The sequence below is a fragment of the Equus quagga genome, chromosome 1 (assembly GCF_021613505.1).
Source record: "Equus quagga isolate Etosha38 chromosome 1, UCLA_HA_Equagga_1.0, whole genome shotgun sequence".
Taxonomy (NCBI): domain Eukaryota; kingdom Metazoa; phylum Chordata; class Mammalia; order Perissodactyla; family Equidae; genus Equus; species Equus quagga.
Genome location: NC_060267.1, coordinates 117,858,747 through 117,881,976, shown reverse-complemented (window position 1 = coordinate 117,881,976; position 23,230 = coordinate 117,858,747). Strand labels below are relative to the sequence as shown.

The window sequence follows — 23,230 nt, the reverse complement described above, 5'->3', positions numbered from 1 at the left end:
TTCTCTTTTCAAACTTCACAGAGTACATGCATCACATAGGATCATATGGAGCCCACACGACAACACACAATGCACACACAATAATACAAAAATACAAGGACTGTACCTTTCGAAGGTGACTGCCTTGTTCATAGCACTAGACTTTTTCTCCTCGACCTTCTAAGTCCTTGTTTGCTCCACAAAGAGTTTTCTAGCCATCTGATGTTCTATTACTGAGCTAGTGGCCTTTCAGGAGAGCTCTCTCCCTTCTGAAGAAAGCAAACAACTGCATAGATATCATTACACTAAGGAAATCTCTTAGAAAAACCAAACAACTTGCTAATCTCTCCAGCCCCTTCATCCAAGCAAAAGATAAGAAAAGCAAACCTAAGTCTGTTTCAACCACATTCCAGGGACAAGTTCCCCTTTTTCTTTCGTTATCAAAATTCTAGCATTTGAGTTTTTTTTTAATGTGGGAGTGTGTGTTTTTTAAAACAGACCTTGCAGGATAAACTGCTGCTCACACCCGCAAACAAAGCAATATTTGTTTAATAACGATTGCTGCCATGGGTACAGTAAACAAGGGGCCCAGCATTTGTGTTTATGAACAAACACATCATCTTACAAGAGCAATTTAACATTAACCAGGTGGAATAATCAACAGATTTCATAGGTGACACCAGGGGCAGGACTAATGTAAACAGAACCGGGGAGGAGAAAGGGGCCACTCTTCGGGAATCAAGGTCGAGGTAAATGCATTACAGAGTAAACAGCTGGGAGGAGGGCAGGATAAACAGTCATTCTTCTGACATTTAGAGAGGCAGAAAGGTTGTATGTTACATAGATCAGCTGCTGACCACCATGAAATCAAACCAGTTGGAGACCAGGCCTGCTTGTTTGCACAATGCCATGTTTGCTTATAAACAACAATTTGCTCTTACCAACCTCGCATTACTCATCACCATATAAGCCAGAGTGAATCCAGTAAAATCTGGTTAACTCTTTACTGGTGGCATTACTAAGAAATAAAATAAAACCATGGCCTCCTGTAAGAAAAAAAGAGGTCACCCCCAAATGAGGCAAAAAGAGCTCAGTCAACAGCCTTTAATTTCCTGGCTTGTAGATAAAAATAAAGCATCCACATGGTTTAAACTACAAAGGTTGGATTTGGGAACAGCTTTAAAAGACTGTTTTCATGCGTGAGTAACTATGCATTCATTTCCTGGGCTCATCTTTTATCAATGAAATATATGGGTCAAACACAGATTCGGATCTCGAATGTTTTATCTAGAAGGAAAACCCTGACGTTCCTTTCTCCCCGAGTTTCTTGTTCCAAGATATCTTTAAGTGCACCGGGTCCACAAACAAATAGACCTGTAGCATTCTCAACCACCCTGCACGAATCCAACTGTATCAGGTTATGATTTTGCCCTTAAAAAAGATTATATAAATAAATCAATCGGTTGATGTTACATTATAACCACTCAGGAGTTCATCTTGTCAGCTTATCAAAGAAATCTTAGGTCTTCAAAGCCAAGAGTGAATAAGTTCAATGTGTCCACTAACAAAAGTGTTACAAAGTAATGTTTTATCTTCAAAAATTTTCTTCATGTGTACTAAAGTAAAACAGCTTACTGCATATTATAAGAAAGTTGTCGTGCTTTATCAGAGAGACTATATTTAGGTATACAATTTGCAATTAAACCATTAGTTTGAATTTTAACATTATTAAACTTTAATTTTGATACGTGTGAATAACATTCCTCTTTTACTTAAAATTTAATAAGTAAAATATACTGGAAAACAGTTTGGTAATTTATCTATATCTTACACTGATAATCAGTTAATTAATTTCTTAAAATTCTAGATTATGTCAGCGCAAAGTATGGCACAACACTGTCTGCTGAAGAGCCAAAGCAAAAATCTGAAAATGAAATTAAAAAAACTAAAGATACGCCTCAGAGGATTCTGGCAATTACATTAGTAACTATCAGATTATTGGAATTTCCATCTTTGTCTAAAAAACTTAACAAAATTTTAGTGGTCTCCCCGCCCACCCCTGATCCCCACCCCCAGTTCCACTATAAACTTCTTAACCTTTTCTAGCTGCTCTTGTTTACATCTCCTGTTTCAATGACCTAACCTTTGTTCTGCAACCGTAAAGTCACGAAGTAATACAAGCGTTGAGTGTTTTCTTTTGTTTTTTTGTTTTGTTGTGCTGTGGTTTGTTTCCTAAGTCCCTCTTTTGCTGACAAACCAACCCCAAACCAACACTGCCCCAAGGCCTCAGCAATGTCTGGGGAAGAAATGTCCACTGAGCACTGAGTGTCCTAGTAGGAGGGACTTTCTTAGGCTCACAGACCTGTTACCACCTTAGAGACAGGGAGGGACTCTGAGAACCCACCATTTTCTGCCCTAGAAAGCCCGCCGGGGCTTGAGCTGTTCCACTGCCCTGGAGAAGGACACCCACCCTGGCTCAACCCTGAAGATGATGGAAGTCTGGCTGCTGGAACAACTAACAGAGACTCTTCCTCCAATGCTTTGGGAACTGAACCTTCACAAATTCCATGCTCGCTAACTTTGCGCACAGCTGAGATGACAGGAGACAGAGAAAAGTGAAGCATCTCAATCCGATGTCCTAGTGAAACTCAAGAGAGGAAAAAATGAAGAAGAAAAAGTAGAATGCTGCATCTGCCATCCTCATTCCCCATCTTCATTGGAAAATGCTGATTACCCACTATCTGTGCTACCAGTCTTTTCCAGGAATTCTCCTGACCTTCATTTCTATTTTCTTTTCCTAAAGCCTGCATGAACTGGACCACCGGTAGAGGATTATAAACAGAGTTTACAATTCTAAATGGTAATCCAAAGAGTGGTAACCATTTCCCTTGATACAGGCCAATAAGTGAACCGTGGAGTTTTTAAAGCCAAGCTTATCCTAGGCACGGAATCCTCACCCACACGGGACTTCTCTGTATTCCAAGACAATTCCACCGATTCCTTACCATCAGTAGCAAGAATAACGTGCCTTTTTCCTCTACCCTAGTTGTGTTGGTAAACTTGTCCTAATCCACCATTATTTTTAGCTGTATGTGCCCAATTTACTTATTTTTTCCCCATGGACCGTAAATTTTAAAAGATTTATTTACTACATAAAACAACTGAGAGAGAGAGTCCATTTATTAAGGAGTCTTTCATATAACCTGTTTAATGAACTATTCTAAAAACTGAAAACAATCCAGAAGAAGCTCTGGGGAGACCCAAGACTGGAAAGGACTGATTTATTCTTTACCAAACTCTTCTCTGAGATGAAAATCTTACAAATTCTGAAATTCTTAGAGTGGTCATGTCATCTGAGTGGCCACTTGAGCCTCAAGCATTCACTCCTACTTCTACCTTCATTATTTCTGCCATCTCCATCCATTCCACCACCAATGCCATTTTTAAAAATGTATTAACTTTTAACAAACATATAAATCTATTTCGGAGGAAACTTTACATCACTTGGTCAAATGGAAACCAGTATGTATCCCTTTGTAGAAGAGAAAGACCTTGTAATAAATGTAATACAACCTGACCAATGTTATTAAATTCTAGCTAGATCCTGCTGTCCACAAAGGCTCTGAGTGGGAGCCATGTTCTTCCTTTGTTAAATAACGAGCTTACAACTGGAAAAGAGAGATTAAAGACATGCTAGTACCGAATGCAGACTTTCTCCTTGGCTTTATCAGAAGGATTAAAACAGACTAAAAATGGAATTGCTTCAACATCAAATTACAATAATGAAAATTGGTGAATGATTTATGAATCACCTAAAAATCCTCTTCCAACACACCAGTGAGAGGTACAAGCTTATGTGTTGGGGAACTGACCCAGAGGAGACTTGAGAAACTCACATGAAGACCAGGCTACATCCTTGACTCCTAAGCACATTACTCCTAACAGTGCAACACACATAGCACTTATCTAGCCTACTGTGTAACTTATGCTGGTAGAGAAATAGTCAGTTGACTAGATTCTCTACTCTTCTCCCCAAAGTGAATGGGGATCCTGGGTTGTGGGTATTATGCTTGTAGCAGACAACGTAAAAATCGAACTGGTATATCCAACATATGCTTCCCTCCCAGGCCTGCCTTTTCGCACACCATCCAAGAACAAGTGCATCAGCCACTCAAGTAGAGCAGCCTTTCTTCAATGCAAGTTCAGAGTTTATTCAGTACCAAGTAACTACTGTATGATAAAAACGATACGCATATCATTCAAATGCTTTATTGGTCAAAAAGACGGATGCTTTTATTAGTCCAACCTTTTTGTAATGGAGTGCCACTGATGACCCAGCATTAGCCTCATTCCCTGTTATTAATCACACTTCTAAGAGCTCATTTTGCTTTAAAATCTTAAGAAATTGCTATAATTTAAAGACATGGTGTCTACATAATGGGAAATGCCTCATAGATTGTATCATTTCACAAAATACGGTATTTTTTTAAACGGGAACAATGGCCATGATGCTCAGGTATTACAAAATGGGATTAATTTATACGTATATATAAAAGAAAAGCGAGATGTAAGCTGTCTTTTGTATTTGTGGCTTCCCACATCTGTACACTTTAATCACTACTGTGGGGAAGCTGATTAATCCCAAAGCCTAGGCGTATAGTTTACATAGATTAAATCAATATAACACTCCCAAACAAATGAAAAATACAAATGAAAGGGAGAAAAGATGTGAAAACACATCGTTTGCTTTAAAAAAATTCCACGAGTGGTATATTCCTCAATCACCACCTATAATTCCTGTGCCTTGTCTGTCCATGGGAAGAGTAAAGCAAGCTCTTCAATAAGTGACTTCAGGACAAACTACAGGTATCTGCCAATTTACTTTCAGTGTGATTTCAATAATATAATGATGCCCTTAACGTGTAAGTCCTCATCTCATTAAACCACCCTTCATGACCATTTAGCAGAGCTGAATAATACTATAAAGGAGCATCTGAAAGAGTTTTTCAAAATACAGAGCTAAAATAAATTTTTTCAAATACCCCTTCAATTCTTACTAGCACACAATTAGAACACAACATACACAAATCTTTAAATCTTGCATATACACAAAAATGGTGACATTATGTTACATGACAAATGAAAGGTAGGCTCCAATCAGGCACAAAGATTATGAACAGCTCTGATGTGAATGCTGGGAAGAACAGAGAATCAGTCGGCTTAAAGTCAAGAACCAGATACCATCCTACAGGTAGCAAGGGTTGAACTCAGAAACTGGTGAAACAGCCAGAAGCTGGTGACAAAGTATAGGTGGGGCTGGGCATCAGACTGCTCAGTGATATGTAATCACAAGCTGTAACTGAGGGGCCCCTTCTCACAGATATATGCTCCCCCATGTGGTGTCAAATGGTCAAGATAAGCACATAGACCTTGTACCCCCACTCTGACTAGTAAAAAGGCCAACTTCTGTACCTATTGCTCAAGAGCTAGGAGTAAGTGCTGAGCCAGGCAGGATATTTAGGAAGAGACTGTGACAGACATGCCAACAAGGGCAGAGCTTGAGGTGCCCTGAATAGGTAGAACGGGCATCAATAGCAGGATCATTGATGGCAGCCTCCCTTCACCCACTGGGTGTTGGGCCATTGGATGGCTACAGTGTGGATGGTGGGACCATCTGATGTGTGGTGACTCTTGATTCTCAACAGGACTCATTCATCAACTAAACACTCAAAGGAACTTTGGAAAGGTGTTGCTCCTCCTTGGCATTTCACATGGTAAATGTGAGGGGTGGGGGTCCTGGACATCTTTAGAGCAGAAACAACACCTGGTACCAAGTACACAACTTATAAGAGAGGCCACAGGGCCCATTAGCATTATCAATACCTGAGTTAAGACTGGTCAAAGATCATAGCCCATGGATAACAAACTGATGGAAGAGGCCGGTGTATTTATCCAAAAGCAGACCCTGTGACACTTTCCTGAGGAGCCCCGTACAGCTGCAAGGGCTCTGCCTCACAACAAGGCTTTCCACACAGAACCACATATGCCTCCCACAGATGAGGAAGTTCTCACTATTTACACTGCAACCGTGGTGCAGACCTCGGCCACACAAAGCATGGTTCTGTGGAGGGTGGCATGGGCGTCACCTGGGAGCTTGTTAGAAATGCAAATTCTTTGGCCCATCTCAGACCTACTGAATGAGAATCTGCATTTTAATAAGATTCCCCAGGTGATTCAGAGGGACACTAAAGTTTGAGAAGGCAGGTGTGGTGGAAAGGGAGCAGCCACTGGACCAGACACACTTGAATTTGATTCCCTACTCTGCCAATTTTAGATTTTTAATAAGACATCTAACCACTCTCTCTTTCCATTTCCTCATTTCTAAAATCATACCAGTCTGCATCTGTGTTCACTCATCCTTCTAGGCAATATTTATTTTGTACCTAATACGTGCCAAGCCCTAAGTGTTGGGGGCAACAACAGGGAACAAAAATCAATACAGATCCATGGACATGGAGGTGATTGTCTAATGGGGAAGACACACATGAATCAATTAGTCATATAAATAAGCAGAGATTAGAACTGTGATAAGTGCTACTATGAAAAATGCACGGTGCTCTCAGAGCACACACAGCTAATATACGTAAAGTGCCTTGTATGTACTTGGTGCTCAATAAATCACAGTGATTATTAGTAGCCCATAAAATCCAGACCTTTGGGAAGCCACTAAAAAATTCCCCAGTGCAGCATACTCTTCACCCTATCATAAAAAGAGCCTGAAGTAGGACTGTGCTCTCAGTTAAATTATTTTTAAAAACGTTTGCCTGTTTTTCTCTGGCTATAGAAAGAATATAACATCAATAAAGACAACATTTCTTCTAATGACAGCTTAGAGAACGACATTAACTTTCTGGGTTATTACTAAGAATTACCTCTTGTTTACCAAGGTGTAGTTAAAAAAGGAAAAATGCAGAGCAGGGCAGAGGGTAATACAGCAAGCCAGCCTTGTTCTAAGCAGTCTTTTGATTATCATTTTAAAGCCTCGATACCCAAAGAAAAATCTCTAATTGGCTTTTCAGCGGCATTTCTCCTTTGTATAGGCAGTTAGTTGAAGTCAAGAAAGTACATGCTAATAATTGCAGACAGGATTAGCAACTTGTATCTTATATTGTGGACACAAGTGGTTAATTATTAGTGTACTTAGCACATGTCTATACAGTGGGAAAACTACACTGAACAGGAAGCAGAGTGCCCCTGACCTAATCCCCACCACCGAGGACACACAGCCCAGGAGCGGGTGACTTGAGTCTACCATATTGAATGGGAAGCTTTCATAACATTACAACTAGGTGTGTTCAAGGCTGCCTTAAAACAGCCCTCCAAACTCTACCAGGTCTTCCCTTTGCTCATTTCTCATGAATTCATGAACCTTACATAAAAATTTTAAATACGATGTAGTAGTTCTCTCTGTTTGTTCAAGTTTTTAGTTCTTTTTCAAAAAGTTGGCTTCTGTCCAACAGGTGGATGTTTGTGATGGGAGAATTCTGACTTCCTTTGATCAGAATGTCCCTGATCAAAGAATACAAAACAAGAGTTGGTTTGGAATAGGCAGAGAAGTTGGCGCATGTGTATCACAGGAAACAGAGTTTGTGTTAAGACTTCAAGATCTTAACTCACAGTAGCTAAGTGATAGAGCCATCAGCTCACAAGCCAGAGCATCTATTTTGATTTTTATAAGTTGACATATTATTACATGGAATAGGACAGAGCCATTGGCAGTTTGGTTAGCAGTCAAAAGTGGGTGGCTTCCATTTATTACTGCCCGGAATAAGATATATCTTTAGGATAATTTCCTGTGGACCCAACTATTAAAAATGAATAGTATGAAGGAAAAAGATACACCTCAGGGGACATTTGGTAATGTCTGGAAACATTTTTGGTTGTTATAACTTGGAGGAAGAGGTGGTACTGGGAGGCTAGGGATGCTGCTAAACAACCTACAATGCACAGGACAGCCTCCGTGGCAAAGAATTATCCAGTACCCATGTCAATAGCATCATGGTGGAGAAAACCGTCCTATGTGAATTTGTACTGTTTTTATTATGGGGTCAAAGAAATGAGTCCTATTTCTTGTTCAATAATAAATTTATAATGTGCCTTAAAATTTTAATGACCTGTGATTTTTGCTTGCATTTCTACTTCATAAATACTACTGAACTGAGCACCTATTATAGGTCAGGGTAGGCAAGACTTAGGCGACGCCCTGACATTTCAATGGAGTACTGTATTTCAAGAGGGTGGGCCTGAGGAAGGCTGAGATGGGCTGAGGGAGGGCATGCGCACAAACCAATAGGAGGAGAGGTGCCTGGAAATGCAAGTGGCTAAGCCTGAAAGTGAAGACTACAGGTGGAACATTAATTGAACAGAGAGCAGAGAAGGGCTGGGATATGACAAGCTTTTCAGGATACTGGTAGAAGTACCCAGGACACTGATAGAACTACCCAGGACAGGGCTAAAACAAGCAGCCCGGGGGACAAATTAGGAAGCTTAATGAAAAGAAGGCTGCACGTCCCTCCCACTTCTTGAGCTCCTCCTCTATTGAAGTTTCGTTCTCCTAGTGATGTCTCCCTCTCCCACTTGTACCTCTAAACTCTCCCTCTCCGTCAACTATGCATACCAGTCTTAAAATAATCTTTCTCCACCTCAAGTGTCTCTTCCGGCTCCCTCCTGCTCTCTCCTGCCTTTTATTGCCAACTAATTGAAAGAAGTATACCTCACTGTCTCCATTGTGTCTACTTCCTCCCTCCCACTGGTTCCTCAGCCCACTGCAAGCTGGCTTCTGCCCCACCTCTCTGCTGAAAATATTCCTACCACAGTTGCTAATGAGCTTGGAGTTGCTAAATTCAATTGACACTTTTCAATCCTTACCTTACTTGACCTCTCGAGAACACATGACACTGTCATTCATATTGTCTCTCTTGGGAAAAAAAAAACAAAAAGACCTCTTCTTCTCTTTGCCTCCAGGTTTTCCTGCTTATCCTTCTTCCCTGCCTACAGGTCTGGTGGCTCCTTCTCACTCTCTTTAATGAGCTTAACTTCCTCTGCTCATTCTTAAATGTTCCATCTTGCCTAGAGTCCCATCCTCAGCACTCCGAAGCTCTAAAGCAGGGGTTGGCAAACTTTTTCCAGAAAGGGCCAGATAGTACATATTTCAGACTTTATAGGCCACAAAGTCTCCGTCCCAACTACGAGGAGTGGTGGCTTTGTTGTAGCACAAAGGCAGCCAGAAACAATATGTGAACAAAAGGGCGTGGCTGGGTTCCAATGAAGCTCTATTTACCAAACAGGTGGCAGCTGGACTTGGGCCACAGGCCTGTCGTTTGCTGACCTCTGCTCTAAAGCGCCATCCCTCGAAGACCTTGTCTTTCCCATGGCTTCACCTCACGTCTCCCTATACCAGTGACTTCTGAATCATTTCAGGATTCAACCACAATATCCTTCCAGAACTGCAGACCCCTATTCCTACAACCTTCTGGACATTTCTACTTTGATGTCCTAAAAGAACCTCAACTTTGTCTCAAACTGAGATCATCTAATTCTTCCTCCATCCAAGCCCTAAGCCAGGGGTTTTCTGGAAGGGGTCACATTCCGACTCAGGAATTATCTGATAGTCTATTAGCAATGCCATCCACTCTACCTCCTGTTTAAATAACATCTGCTTCTCCATACCCTTGCCTTGGAGCATGCCCCCATCACTCTACAACTCCGAATGCGAATTAATGCATCTCCTAGTCTGGTCACACCACAGCATGTCTGATGGTGTCACCACCTTGCTCCAATGGCGCCTCCTCCAATGGCTCCCTACTGCCTCAAGTGTGAAGTCCCGAACCTCTAGGCCTGCTCCGTCCAACACAAAAGCCACTGGCCACATAAGGCTACCGAGCACTAAAAATGTGGCCAATGTGACCGCAGAACTGAATTTCTAATGTATGTGTAATTTTAATACAAATCAGTTATTTAAACTTAAAAACTAATACTCAGTGAAGTTACTAGGAAACTTTGAAGTATGTGTTGAATAATTTGGGTATGTGGATCCACTTTTCAACTGTATGTTTTATGAATTTAAATACAACATTTAAATAAAAAGTATTTCTAAGGAAATTTTCATGTCTGACGAGATGATTTTTCAGACTTGGTATGAAAGAAAAGAACGTAAAATGTGTCTTTCATAATTTTTTATACTGATTATATGTTGAAATGATGATATTTTGGATAAATTAAATAATATTATAATTCATACCTGATTCTTTTTACTCTTTCAATGCAGCTAATAGAAAATTTAAAATTCCTTATGGGGCTCTCGTTTTATTTCTATTGCCCAATGCTGGGCCAGGCTCATGGCCCTTCTTGAGCTGGCTGTCCTAGTGTGCTCTCACTTACTCGCTCTCTCCTCTCCACTCCTTCCTTATCTGTGTTGTGGCCACACTCAACAACTGACTGATACCTGTGTACCTCCACTCTCATGTTCCCTCTACCTCTGTGCCATTGCCATGAATCTTTATGGAGCTAATTCCTTCTGAACCTCAAAACAGCTCAAGCTAAGAAGCTGTTACAGACAACCCCCACCACCAAGTCTCGAATAGGCATTCTCCCAATGGGTCTCATCAAAAGTTTCATATTAAACTCTTACAGAGCAATCACTACACTGCATTGTAATTTTCTGAATGATTAACTGTAAGCCAGGGATCAAGTCTTGTACTTAACAGAGTACCAGGCAGTTTGATAAATAATTCACCATCAGATGAATGAATGAATGAGATACCGTGCAGCTAAAACCAATAACCTGGGAGCTGGCTGATCATAAGAGCCAAGGTGGTATCAATGAAGTTTCTCACATTTCCAGCCCAGTGACTGGAAGAATAATGACGTTCTTGTGAGAACAGCCAAGTGAGGGGAAGAGGTTGTTCTCAGGAGAGAAGCAGAAGTGAAAGCAAGAGCTAGTGGAGAGTCATCAGTACAGAGGTGACACTTCGAAGGGAGTGGGTAAGATTGAAAGCGGAGGGGAAGTGTCCTTGGAACAAACCACAGTCAATTCCTATATCTGGGAAATAGGAAGAGTGACATCTACTGAGCATTAAGTCCTAGTCCTCACAACTATCCTGTGGGGGACATATTAACCTTTATTTCTTAGAAGACGACACTGAAGGTGAGGGAGTATTAACATACATACATACACATATACAAAGCTAGTAGACAAACATTTGAACATCAAAGTCATTCATTCTCCATCCACTACACTATAGAGGTGCAATCAGGGGTAGAGCCCTAGAGAGTGACACAGAAGTTAGAAGGGAGTTTCAAGAAGGAAGGGGTGGTTGGTGGTTTCAAGTGGTTTAGAGAGGTTAAGTATGATAAGATGATGGAGAAGGCACAAGGGAATTCCCCCACCCAACATCAAATATCTTCATCCTTCTAACTTCTCTCTTAAACCCCTGCCCTCCACCAGCTATCACCCCTCAAACACCAACCTCCCTCTCTCTACTGGCTCTCTCGTTTTAGCCTATAAATACATTCAGGGAAATCTGACCCTAAAGGGTCACATCCACATTACTCTTCTACTCCTCTCGCGTCCACCCTTCAATCTCTTTCCCCAATTCAGTTAAGTGTCTTGAAAGGGTGCTGTCTCCAAGTTTTTATCTCCTACTTGTAACTCTCTGCATTGTGGACTCTCAATTCTCCAGGCTAGGATAGTGTTCCTAAACTCCAAAGCTAGAATCAAGTATTTCACCCAGATCTGGGCAGGAAGGCTGTGGTAGAACCCTGGGGGCAGCACTGACAACAGGCAGCCAGGGGACGTGGACGCAGATGGCACCAGGACATACTAGGAAATGTGGCGGAACCCAACAGACTAGAAGTGCTCTGTCACACCTGACACTGAAGGCCACTCTTGAAACTTCTCCCACAGCCTCCCTGAGACCACACCCCCTGGTTCACCGTGTGCCTCTGAAACCCTTCACACCTCCTTGGTCATTTTTTAAAGACTTCACTACCTCCATCCACGCATTCAGTGTTGGTGTACTTTAAGGTTCCCCAGGGCCCTCTATTTATGCTTCACCCCAGTGGGTTCAATGATTACTCCAGACTGGATCCCCAACAACTACTCCTCTCCCTTATTGGTTATTCCCACCACTCAAAGCCTATCAGATTCCCTAAAACTCAACATGTCCCAAACTGAGCAGTCTTTCCTCAAACCTGTTACTTTCCTGATCAGGAAAAAGTCAGTGTCATTTCCTCTGACACTCAGTTGAGCACCAAGACCTGGTAATTTTTAGTCTACATATCTGTCAAATTTATCCCCATTCTTTTTCTTTTTTTTTTTTAAAGATTTTATTTTTCCTTTTTCTCCCCAAAGCCCCCTGGTACATAATTGTGTATTTTTAGTTGTGTGTCCTTCTAGTTGTGGCATGTCGGATGCCGCCTCAGCATGCTTGATGAGCGGTGCCATGTCCGCGCCCAGGATCCGAACCGGCAAAATCCTGGGCCGCTGAAGGGGAGCACACGAACTTAACCACTCGGCCACGGGGCCAGCCCTTATCCCCATTCTTTTCATCATGGCCATGGCCATCCAGCCCTCATCATCTTTCTCCTGCAATACACAAGGAACTTCTGCTACTATCATAAACATCAAAAGCCAAACTGCCCCCATCTAGAATATACAACTACGTACTGGGGGGCTTTGGAGAAAAGAAGGAGAGAGAGAAAGAGAAAAAGAAAGAAGAGTGGCAAGAGATGTTAGCTCAGAAGCCAATCCTAAAAAAAAAGGCCAATCTGGTCAAGTCACTCCCTTGCTCGCAAACCTCACAAAGCTCCCCCATTCTCAAAGGATAATCTTAATTCCTTTGCATAGAATAACAGGGCCTTTGTGTACCTTCCCAGACTTCTCTCCTGCTGTCCTCCTCCACTAACTCAACACTACTCCCCATTACTTGCCATTTTCTGAACCCACTTGGCTCTTTCATATTTCTGCATATGCTGTTCCCTCCCTCTCGGATGCCCTTTTTCTACTTTAGTCTGTAAACTCCTATGAATGCTTTGAAACTGAGAACAAATGTTACCTTTAGAGAGGAGATATTTCATCCTAGGTGCTCCAGATGGACTTTATTTTTAAATTGGCCAAAAGTCAGGCACATTTCAACATGATAATGACTAAACTTCTCTTCCCACTAGGCCAAGAGTATCCTATCACTGTTTCACTAGCACTGAAGAGTACTGGATACTTAGTAGTCACTCAGCAAAAGTTTGCTGAATGAATGAATGAGGTCATGAGCAATGGAAGGATGTAGAGTCTAGGCATGGGCAATCAATCACAGTGCCTGGAGTATGGCAGCTACTCAATAAACTGACAATCCCTGTCCTCTTACAGAGTCAGGAGGCGATCAAAGAGAAAAAATGCTGAAGATTCTGAGTTTAGAGAAGGGAAGTTTAACAAGTCACATGACCACCATCTTTATAGTAAAAGAGGAATTAGATCATCTGCTGAGATCAAATGAAGGTATAGCAGAGGCCCAAGTGAAGTAGGCAATTTCTACGATGGTCAGCGTGGTGAATGAAAGGAATCTAAAACCACCAACACTGGATTGATGAGCCCACGAAGCCTTGCTTAATTGAGTCCAGAATGCAGAGCTGTGTCCTCAGCATGGTTTTGAGAGGACCACCAGCAGTACTCGTGCGCTTCGGAAGAACAGAGGACTCCATCGAAGATGAGGTTGGGAGTTGCCAAGGCCAAAGCAGTGGAGGGAGAAGGGACAGGGGAGAGAGAACTGGTAGAGTTGACTATTGAAATGGCTAGCTGTGGGCTCTCTGCCGGGTGGGGCGGCAAGGAGACACAGGATGGAGAAGATCAAGCAGGATCAACGCGAGTGATGGGAAGGCTATGACCATATGGACGATTTGAAGTTTCTGGGTAAAACATATATAGCAAAAAACTCATTTAGACAAGCCTCTATAATCATCTAGCAAGTCAAAGGGTGAGGAGGATCCAGCACCTCACACAGTGACACACAATAGGTGCTCAGTAGACCTTTACTGAATAAACAAGTCAATGACTGCGTGGGACAGAATCATCCCCTCACCCAGTGGTCCTAAATGAGTAGCCAGCATCTAATTTATCATCAAGCTCATTAGAGAATAATCAGATTAACAGTGTATGCCAAGGACACCTCACAGACTAGTTGTTTTGACAAGGTTATATTTGACATTATTCTAACACGATAATGTAGGCAATATGTTTAAGAGTTAGGAATACTCAGCAACAAGAGCACCCATATCTGCCAGGACCTGGCACATTATAAACAGCCAGTAAATAACTCTTGAATGAATGAATGGATACATAAGGGGATGAACGAATGAAAGAACACACATTAATTATAATGCCTACAATAAATACCAGCTACCTTTCAAAATCATCACTCACTGAACAATATTCACCAAAGTCAGACTGAACAAGCAACATGGAATGAAGAGTTAAGGCATCTTGTTCCCCAGAAATTTAGATGACGCAAAGGCCTAACTGGGAGGCGGCAGTGTGCGAAGGCGTCTGATTCTGCTGCTCGCCAATGCATTTGCTGCATAAACGCTAAGCTGTCAATCCCCTTTGCCTGGGTAGCCACAGTTCAAAAGTGGCTCAATCCGGTCAGCAATGAGCTCTCTATTTAATGCCTCTTACTTCATAAACTACTAGTATGGCTCAATTCTCTGAACAACTGGGAAGGAAACAGAGCTGATAAGAGAATTAATGCTTTCTTCCCAAATCACATCATCTGGGATAATAAAAGCATGTTAAACAAATAACTCTTAAAAGACATAGGAGAAAAACATTTTAACATGAAGCTCTAAGCTATACTGATGTTTAGACGTATTACGGGGGGGAGGGGGGCGGAACTTCTGAGCGAAGTCACGATTGCTAATGCTGTGGATTTGTTCCCTGTAGAATTTTCTGAGATAAATGCAGATTTGCATATTTGGAAGGTATTTTGTGTCTGTTAAACATTCCTGTTACTGTAACGAATTTTTCTTTACCAGGAGTAGTACTCATTTTCAATCCTCTGTCCCCTTGCCTCCCCTATCCAGCATTTTGGGATTTCTCCCTCAAATACCAATGCTGAAGGAAAACCTTTTGAAACATAGGGCTGTGAACAGAAACCCAATCACATCTGTGGAAAACAACCGGATGCGATGGGATTTCGATGTAGAGCAAGAATGAATCCAGGACAGGGGTGCCAACCAGAGGGGCTCAAGATGGGCTAAGAAAAATCATGTCTTCAGACATTTAGGCAATATTTACTCTAAGATAGTTAAGTTCACAGAAAACTTTCACCTTCTTGAAACAAACGGCAGTTTTATAGATTAAACCTGAATGGTTCCAAGTTTTAAAAAACCAATTGGAGAGATAGGGGTAGGGAAAAACCTTTTGTGTCACTACTTGTGTTTTTACAGTAACTTTACTTGACACATCAAGGGCATGGGCACTTTTTTTGGCAGCCTGTGATGCCGGACTCCTCTGGGCAGGAGAAGTTTAAATTACATTGATTTTAATCTTCCCATTTACTAGAGCTAACTAAAGTACCTCTGGTTAGGGACCAGGCTGTCTCACTTTGTCTTGCAAGGTCTGAATTGGTCACAATCTTCAGATCTTTCTTGTAGGAGAAACTGGATTCTTCAAAGTAGAGATTCTTGTTCTTAGTCTGATAGATAATGCCGACATCAGAGCATTGCCTTTCCAGTTGTGGCTTCTCTCATCAGGCCCAGGTGTGATTCCTGCAGCCTCGCTGCCCCATTCCAGGCCGCAGCCATCCTTAGAAACGCCTCTCACCTGTGCAGGAGCCTCAGGTGATGTCAGTGTCTACGCTGGCATTCCCTCTTCCTTCCTGGGGTTCCCTGTCTCTCTGCTCCCCCACTCCAGATCTTTCTTCTCCTTCTCCTTTCAATCAGTCTCTCTCTCTCTGTTTGTCATCTTACCGTCACGTCTCCCTTTCTCTCTCACTATCACTTGCTCTCTCTCTGTTTCTCAGAATTTCTCTTTCTATTCGTCTTCTGTTAGTCTCTCTTCCCCATCTCTGTCTCTCTCAGAACTTCTCTCCTTCCCTCCCTGTCTGTCTCCCTCTCTCCCTCCTTTCTTCTCCCTCCCCTTCTCTCTCTCCACTCCTTTTCTCCCTCTCTCTCCCTCCATCTCACCCCCTTCCTGCTCTCAGTCTCTGTGGGTACACTAAGTGAGCTGTCACCAACCAGTAAGAGCGACTGTGCACAACCGCTCTGGTCAGACTGGGTAAGAGCCGAAGCACGCAGGATGTCAGAAAGCAGCTGACAGTCCCCTCTGATGACAGGGCAGAGTGAGCAGGGCATTTCTGGTTTGGCTGTGGGTGGGGAGAGTCATTCTGGTCTTCGTGGTATTGGCGGTGCCGGGGCCCCCTGGACCACATGAGAAGCTGGTGTGGTTCCAGCGATGCAGCACTTCTCACACTCTTAGTCATCCTTCCATTGACGCATGGGTGGCTCATGACCCACTGCAGTCCCCTCCTCACGGCTGATCCAGGACCCAGGGCCTTCTTCTGAGGCTGCCTTTATGGCCACACAAGGAGTATGTCACCACCCCGACAGCAGGCAGCTTTTACCATACTGGTGTTTCCCCAGAATGCCCTCACCACGCAGCTCTGAGATTCAGAATACAAATCGTGTTTACCTGAAGACCACAGAGCACAAGAAATCACAGCGTCTTTCTATTGGGAGCGACAGAGCCCCCTGACATCACAGGGCTGCAAACACCCCCTTGTCAAAACAGATTGAAAACACCCCCCACCAAAAACCCAAAAGAACTGTTAGTCAATTTGAATTATTCTAAGGTCCGGCTTAGTCTAGAGCTTATCTAACGGTCTATTGAGTTCTCAGTAAGTCATGTGAAAGGAAGTCCTATGATAACATTTCCTGAGACTTCTAGACATTTGATTAAGGAGTTATAAATCTTAGAGTGTGACTTGTCACAAGCAGAGGGAGATTACAGGCAGGGCTGTCAAGATTAGGTAAACTTGTCTTGTTCTCTTACAGGTCTTTCTCAGCCTTATACCACAGATTAAAGATTTTTTTTAAGATAAAAAAATGGTTACCATCATGCTTAATGTTTAAAAAAAAAAATAACCAGAGGAGTATAAAGTGACAATTTTCAATCTTCACATCCTGAAAGGTGTTTACCTGCTATTCACTGGCAAGATTTTCATAAGCAATAAGTAAAAGGGAAGGAGAGCTGCCTGCCAGGATGGTCTTACACTGTCGCCCGATTAATTCCTTACAGCTAAGTGAATAACCTGTATTAAATCGAAAAGTGTGTGTGAGCTATGCAACCCCCCAATCTTCCAGTAACCGATTCCAAGAATGTGGTGGAATAAAATCAATACCGCTGGGGGGTGGGAGGGGATCCAGAAACCTCTTTACAAGAGCCCCTGTCAAATTCTATTGCTAATTTGGAATTGACACATTATTCTAGGAATGACCAGCCGTTACCATCAGCAAACCTGTGGAGACAGAGGTTTTAATCCAACACGTCACTGAAGGAGAGGGTACGTAGGGAGTTCTAGGTCAGTGGGATGCTTCCTAAGCTTAGTGACAAGAGATTTGGTACCTAAGTGGAGAACTTACTGTTTCCAATTCTCCATACGGGCCGAAATTATTGGGTTAAATAAAGACATGACAAGCTATAAATCAACTTGCTTTTTTTTCCTGGGGAGTTTTTACTCAGGTGTACTCTAAATGTGCATTAAACTGCAGCTCCATTAAGCAGTTACAATGAAGGTAAAGGGCACAAGGCTAAATACCACAGGACCTTGTATGGATCTCATAGCTTTAATGGAATCAGGTTTTTAACAACTCTTTTTTCGTTAAATACAGTCAGTGTCAGGAAGATGCGTCCCACTCATAAAGCAGCGCAATGACAATGTACAGTGGCACTAACACAAGGACATAGTTCATCATGACATTTCCAGCAATTCCCAACTGATTAGGGTCATTATGTTGGAGGTCTGATTTATGTTGTCATTTCCTCTCACCGATCCTGCATCAATGAATCTTAATGAATTGGTAAATAAGGGTGAAGATTACACTCTATGACACTGAAACATTCCTCATTCTCAACACCCGAGATTTATGTAGCCAATTAGTGACTAACAGAGAAAATTGGCTGGCAGAAAAATAATATTCTTTATGGTACAAAATGGAAAAAGCTTTCTCGTTGAAGGGCAATGCCACAGCAAAAGTCCATAAAGTAGCTTGATATGTGGAAACACAAAAGATGTTTCAAATGTGCGGTAGGATGGTTCCCTGGTAAAATGCTTTTACTGCAGGGGGCTTTTTTGGTTTTTTGTTTTTGTTTTGTTTTTTTTTTTTTTTGCTGTCTCCATTTTTAAAGGTCATTGGCTTAATGAGCAGACCTGTATTTTATAAAGGGGAAAAGTTGGCCTTTTGGGGTGAAGGAGTCAAGTATACCCTGTATTACACAAGTGCCAATTCTTTATATTTACTGGAAAAAATAAGCAAAGATGATCCCAGTTTTTTCCCAACATTAGCCATTATACCAGTTTCTCTGACTTCTTCCTGACATTAGGTAGAATCATTTGTACATAATCAAGGAGCACTAAAATCCTTCATTCTGATTAATTACTGGTAAGTGTAAAGGACAGATCATGTTTCAAATACCAGAACTTTTTAATTTAAACAATAGCCTAATCATTAACGGAGAAATCACTCTGCTCCCTACTATTACTTTACATTCACCTGTTCCTGACCTCATTATAAAACCCGATGAAATGACTGTCATAAACAGGAAAAAAAGGTAAAAATTCCCCAAAGAAACATAATTCAGAAAATCTTGGCTTCACCCAGAGCCTGAAGCGTCACCCTATGGTGTGTGTTCATGAATGCAAAGCACAGCTTCACAGTCATTACCGCTTAAGTATATGCTTAATATTGAAGACTGTCAGAAAAAAAGAGGTTCTTGAAATCTGTGTGTTTATTCAGATTTCATCATATGGGCTCCATGATATCCTCGTACAATATGCAAATCAGCCATGTCTCTTTCTTGCCACTGTTTTCTAGTCAATGTCACCAACAGAGCTTTGAAATGAAAGAGAGAAAAAAAAAGCCAGAAGTTGGGTCAGCTGCAGTGGGTTCTCTGTACCACCTCATTAGGGTACCCTGTGTCTAGTAAACAATGACAACGACAAGATGTAATCCGCACGGACAGGGCAGTCTGTTCTTTTCAGTTCTGGAATGCTCTGCAACCACTCTAGCGTCCTCCTTAAGGGTTACTGCTTCATCAAGGGCTTCTGGATAATTGCGCCACTTCTGTCAAGCTCAGAGCATCTCTGAGGAGCTGCAACCTTCAGGACTCCCTGGAAACTTGCTGCTCACAATTAGAGCTCCGAAGGCAGCCTGGGCTTCCACGAGGTGCACCAGACAGCAGGGCTGCCCGAAGAGATAGCAGACGCCCAAGCTGACACCGCTGGGGAGGGGCAGAAGGGGGATAAAGCAAGAAAACGGCAAAACACAACCTTGCAAAAGGCCGCAGCCTTACAAGAACACCACCGGGTGGTTAAGTGTTCAGAGACACCAAGTAAACTGTGCAGCTTTTTAAAGGGATCACTTTTTGTTGTTGTTCTTCAAACCACTTTCTCAAAGAACGAATGCAGAGAACCGGCCAGTGAAATTACACAGGCATGTGGTGCTGCTGGCTTGTTTTGATGCCAAGAAATGCATATCTGCAGAGCAGAATGCCTTCGGCACACAAAACTGCCCTCCGAAAGAGCACTGTGTGTCCAGCACACAAGCACAGCGGAGGTCTTTAAAGTCTTCCCTCCCAAAAACAAAGCTACAGGAGGAAAAAAATGCATCTCCTTTACCTATGACAGTAAACAGATAATATCCTAAGTGCTAGGTTTAATTACCATCCAAGGAAAAATTAAATACAAATATATTAAGTCAATCCCTAGCTAAAAACCAATATATAAAACCTGCTAAGACAAACCTGTGGGTAGAGTAATAACTCTGAGGGAGGAAAAAAAAGGTTGGTACATAAACTAAAGGGTGGGTAGCTGACAGTCTGCTCTCAAAACTGGGAAGAGCCAAGAGAAAACTCTACACATGTTTTATTTTAAAACCACTATTTGATACTGATTCCAAAGGAAAGTGTTTTGTAAAATATTTTCACAGTAGGTGGCATCACTTATCAACTGTAGGAGGGGTATGGTGGCTTGAAGCATTTTCCTTTATTAAATTATCAGATAATCATTTAAATGGCTTTCACACATTCTGTTCCATTTGAGATACACCTACAAGTATGGTAGGCTTGCCAGAGTGAGGGAAAAAATTTCGGTAGTTTCTGACTATCTAGATACTTGTTTTTTACTCTCCTCTTTAATCATACAGAAAAAAGAAAAGCAAGTTTGCAAATCCACTTTCATTCAGGAACAGATCATGTTGGTGAAAAACCATGTTTCTGCAGCTGACAGTAAAAGTCACCCTTTTCTTTCAATGGGGACAATTTGGTTTAAAATAGCTTCTTTACTTAAATGAACCATGAATCAATTTTACCATCCTGATATGGAAAAATGAAGATGTAGGCTTTAAAATTTAAAAAATAACTAAACATAAGCAGAATGATGTTTAGGCATAGCAGCACCTGCAAACAGACTTCCTTCTTTTTTAACATTCTAGAGAAAGAGAAAAAATGATTCTCCTTTTTACATTATAAGCACAATGAACCAAAAAGCAAGACTTTTGATGACACAAAGACTTAAGGAGAAAGACTCAATCCACCTACAGCTACACTATAAAACAAAATTAGGAGAGCTTTACTAATCTTTCCAGAGAGAATTAATTTATTACAAATGTCCAAAATGGAAGGGGACCTAGTGGTCATTTTACAGAAAGTATAAATTCTGGATACTTCAAATTTCTCCTTATGCATTAGAAAAAAAAACGGACAATAAGCACTATTTATCAGGCAAAGTTCGTAAAATATGAAGTTGAGAAAAGACAAAAACTCCATGAAAATGCAGCTAACCAGTTAAAATAATGACAAAAGATGGACAGATAGAAAAAGTTTCTCCTTTTTTTTTTGAGGAAGATTAGCCCCGAGCTAACATCTGCCGTCAATCCTCCTATTTTTGCTAAGGAAGACTGGCCCTGAGCTAACATCTGTGCTCATCTTCCTCTACCTTATATGTGGGATGCCTGCCACAGCATGGCTTGATAAACAGTGCACAGGTTCATGCCTGGGATCCAAACTGGTGAATCCCGGGCTGCCAAAGCAGAACATGCGAACCTAACTGCTGCGCCACCAGGTTGGCCCCCATTTTTTTTTCACTTGGTGCATAAATAATTTTGGTGGACTCTAACTGGATTGCAGTCTATGGAGATATCAAAGAATGTGGGATGTCAGGAATCCCAGACAGAATCCTAGAGATTTAGAATGAGAGGAATAGGCAATGTGCCAAGAAGCAAAGAGTTCATACCTCAATGTTATCTCCTGCATAAAGGCCACATTCATTTCCTGGGTGATCCTTCAATTGCATGTGGAGAGAATTCCGTACTTGAGGAAGAGTTATTGAGCTCAAAGGGGAATTGGTACTTTGCCTATTTCAGAAGCATCACCTTGAAAGAGATTTCTGGGGTGGTCTAGTCTACCCTAGGCCACATCTGAAAAAGATTACGTATCTATAAAACCAACGCTAAAGGAGCTAGATGGTTTAGCAAACAGATAATATAAGAGGAATCTGCTAGTATTAAGATAAAAGATGTGCCACTGTTTCTTAGTAGCATTCAGTCAGCCAAATTCACATACAGTAAATCATAACAGTTAGAGCAGGGAGGGCAAATAGATTTCACGCTAAGCACTATCAATTAGCCGAGGCTGGGTGCTCTTTAAGAGAAAGATTCATAGGCCACAGTCAGGCTTGAGGAGAAAGAGTACTGTGATCAATTAGCAATGTCTGGTGTGAGAACCCGCAGCGGGGAGAAGTAGTAGCAGTTATTCCACCCATCTGCTAGCTCTCACTCTACAGGACCCCTCAACTGATGCTCCATGTCATCTCCACGGCAGTAAACAAAGCTAAAATAAACAAACATGCCTTCTCTAAGGCGGGAAGCTTGTCCGTGTCAACCAATCTCAGAAAGTGACAAAAGAGAATAGAACTGCAAACAGAAAAATGGTTTCAAATTTGTATCAAGAAAAAGGGCTTCGGATAGGATTCTGATGGAGAAGGATGCACGGATACGGAAGTCCACAGCCTACCAACAAGACTGAAATAAATGTTAAAGAACATGGTACAGTTTATGGACTAGACTCCCTGATTCCTGCGGACGCCATGAAGGACAAGAAAGGATGAGGATTTGTCCATTTTTGGAATACAACAAGGAGGGAAGCTAAGAAAACTTTTAGAACACATAAAAATGGGATCTGAAAGAGAATTTAAGGGCTTCGTACACCAAAATTCCTTTTAGCCCAAATCAAACATCATTACATGACAGAATTTCTGCCCCTTTTTTGACGGTTTGTGTTCTTAACGTTCTCCAGGATTGCAGTTATTATCTTGGGCGTTAGAGTTGCTACTAGCGTTAGCTTTTTATACCACCATCACTGACCTTTGGCAGTACAAGCTTACTTCCAGAAGGTTCAGTAGCGCTGTTTCCTTCTTGTCAATTTGGAAAGATGGAGATAGAAGAGTATGCCTCCAATTACAGGTTATTGAAATACCTTTCACAGGTATAACAGTATATAGCTACAAAAAATTTTTTTTAAAAAAAGGCTTGAACCATTAAATCAAAACACAAAAAAAATTTTTGGACAACCAGAGTATTTGCCAAACAGCAGCTGAGGACAAACACCTCAAAACACAACACAGTAAAAGGAGACTACCATTCATTACATTCCAGCTCCAAAGGAATGCAATCAGCACAGTCCACCTCTGCATCTGAGACCACCTGACAAAACGGACAACCCAGGAGTACTGAGGGCTGCCCTTCCAGAACCAGGCCTTATGGAAGCACTGACAGCAATAGCACTGAGGAGGGGGCAAGGCTGCTCCTCAAAACCTTCACACTGCAAGCTGCACTGCCTACAAGAAAGTTCTGCAGCTCCAAGGACATCCCCAGGAACAGCTGTTCATTGCTGTTCATAAGATGATTTGCTGGTGGGCAGGGGTGGTGG

General features: G+C 41.9%; 1 protein-coding gene across 11 annotated transcripts in view; it reads right to left on the bottom strand.

The window, feature by feature from the left end:
* The window catches only part of FOXP1 (forkhead box P1), a 574,868-nt gene that overhangs the window by 236,095 nt on the left and 315,543 nt on the right, over positions 1-23,230 (bottom strand). Inside the window, exon 1 of one of the 11 annotated variants that reach the window (XM_046667662.1) lies at positions 107-123. The exons of the other annotated variants lie outside the window; for them this stretch is intronic. The gene's annotated coding sequence lies outside the window, so the exon portion shown is untranslated. Of the gene's footprint in view, positions 1-106; positions 124-23,230 lie in introns of those variants that run through there. 11 annotated transcript variants of the gene reach the window in all.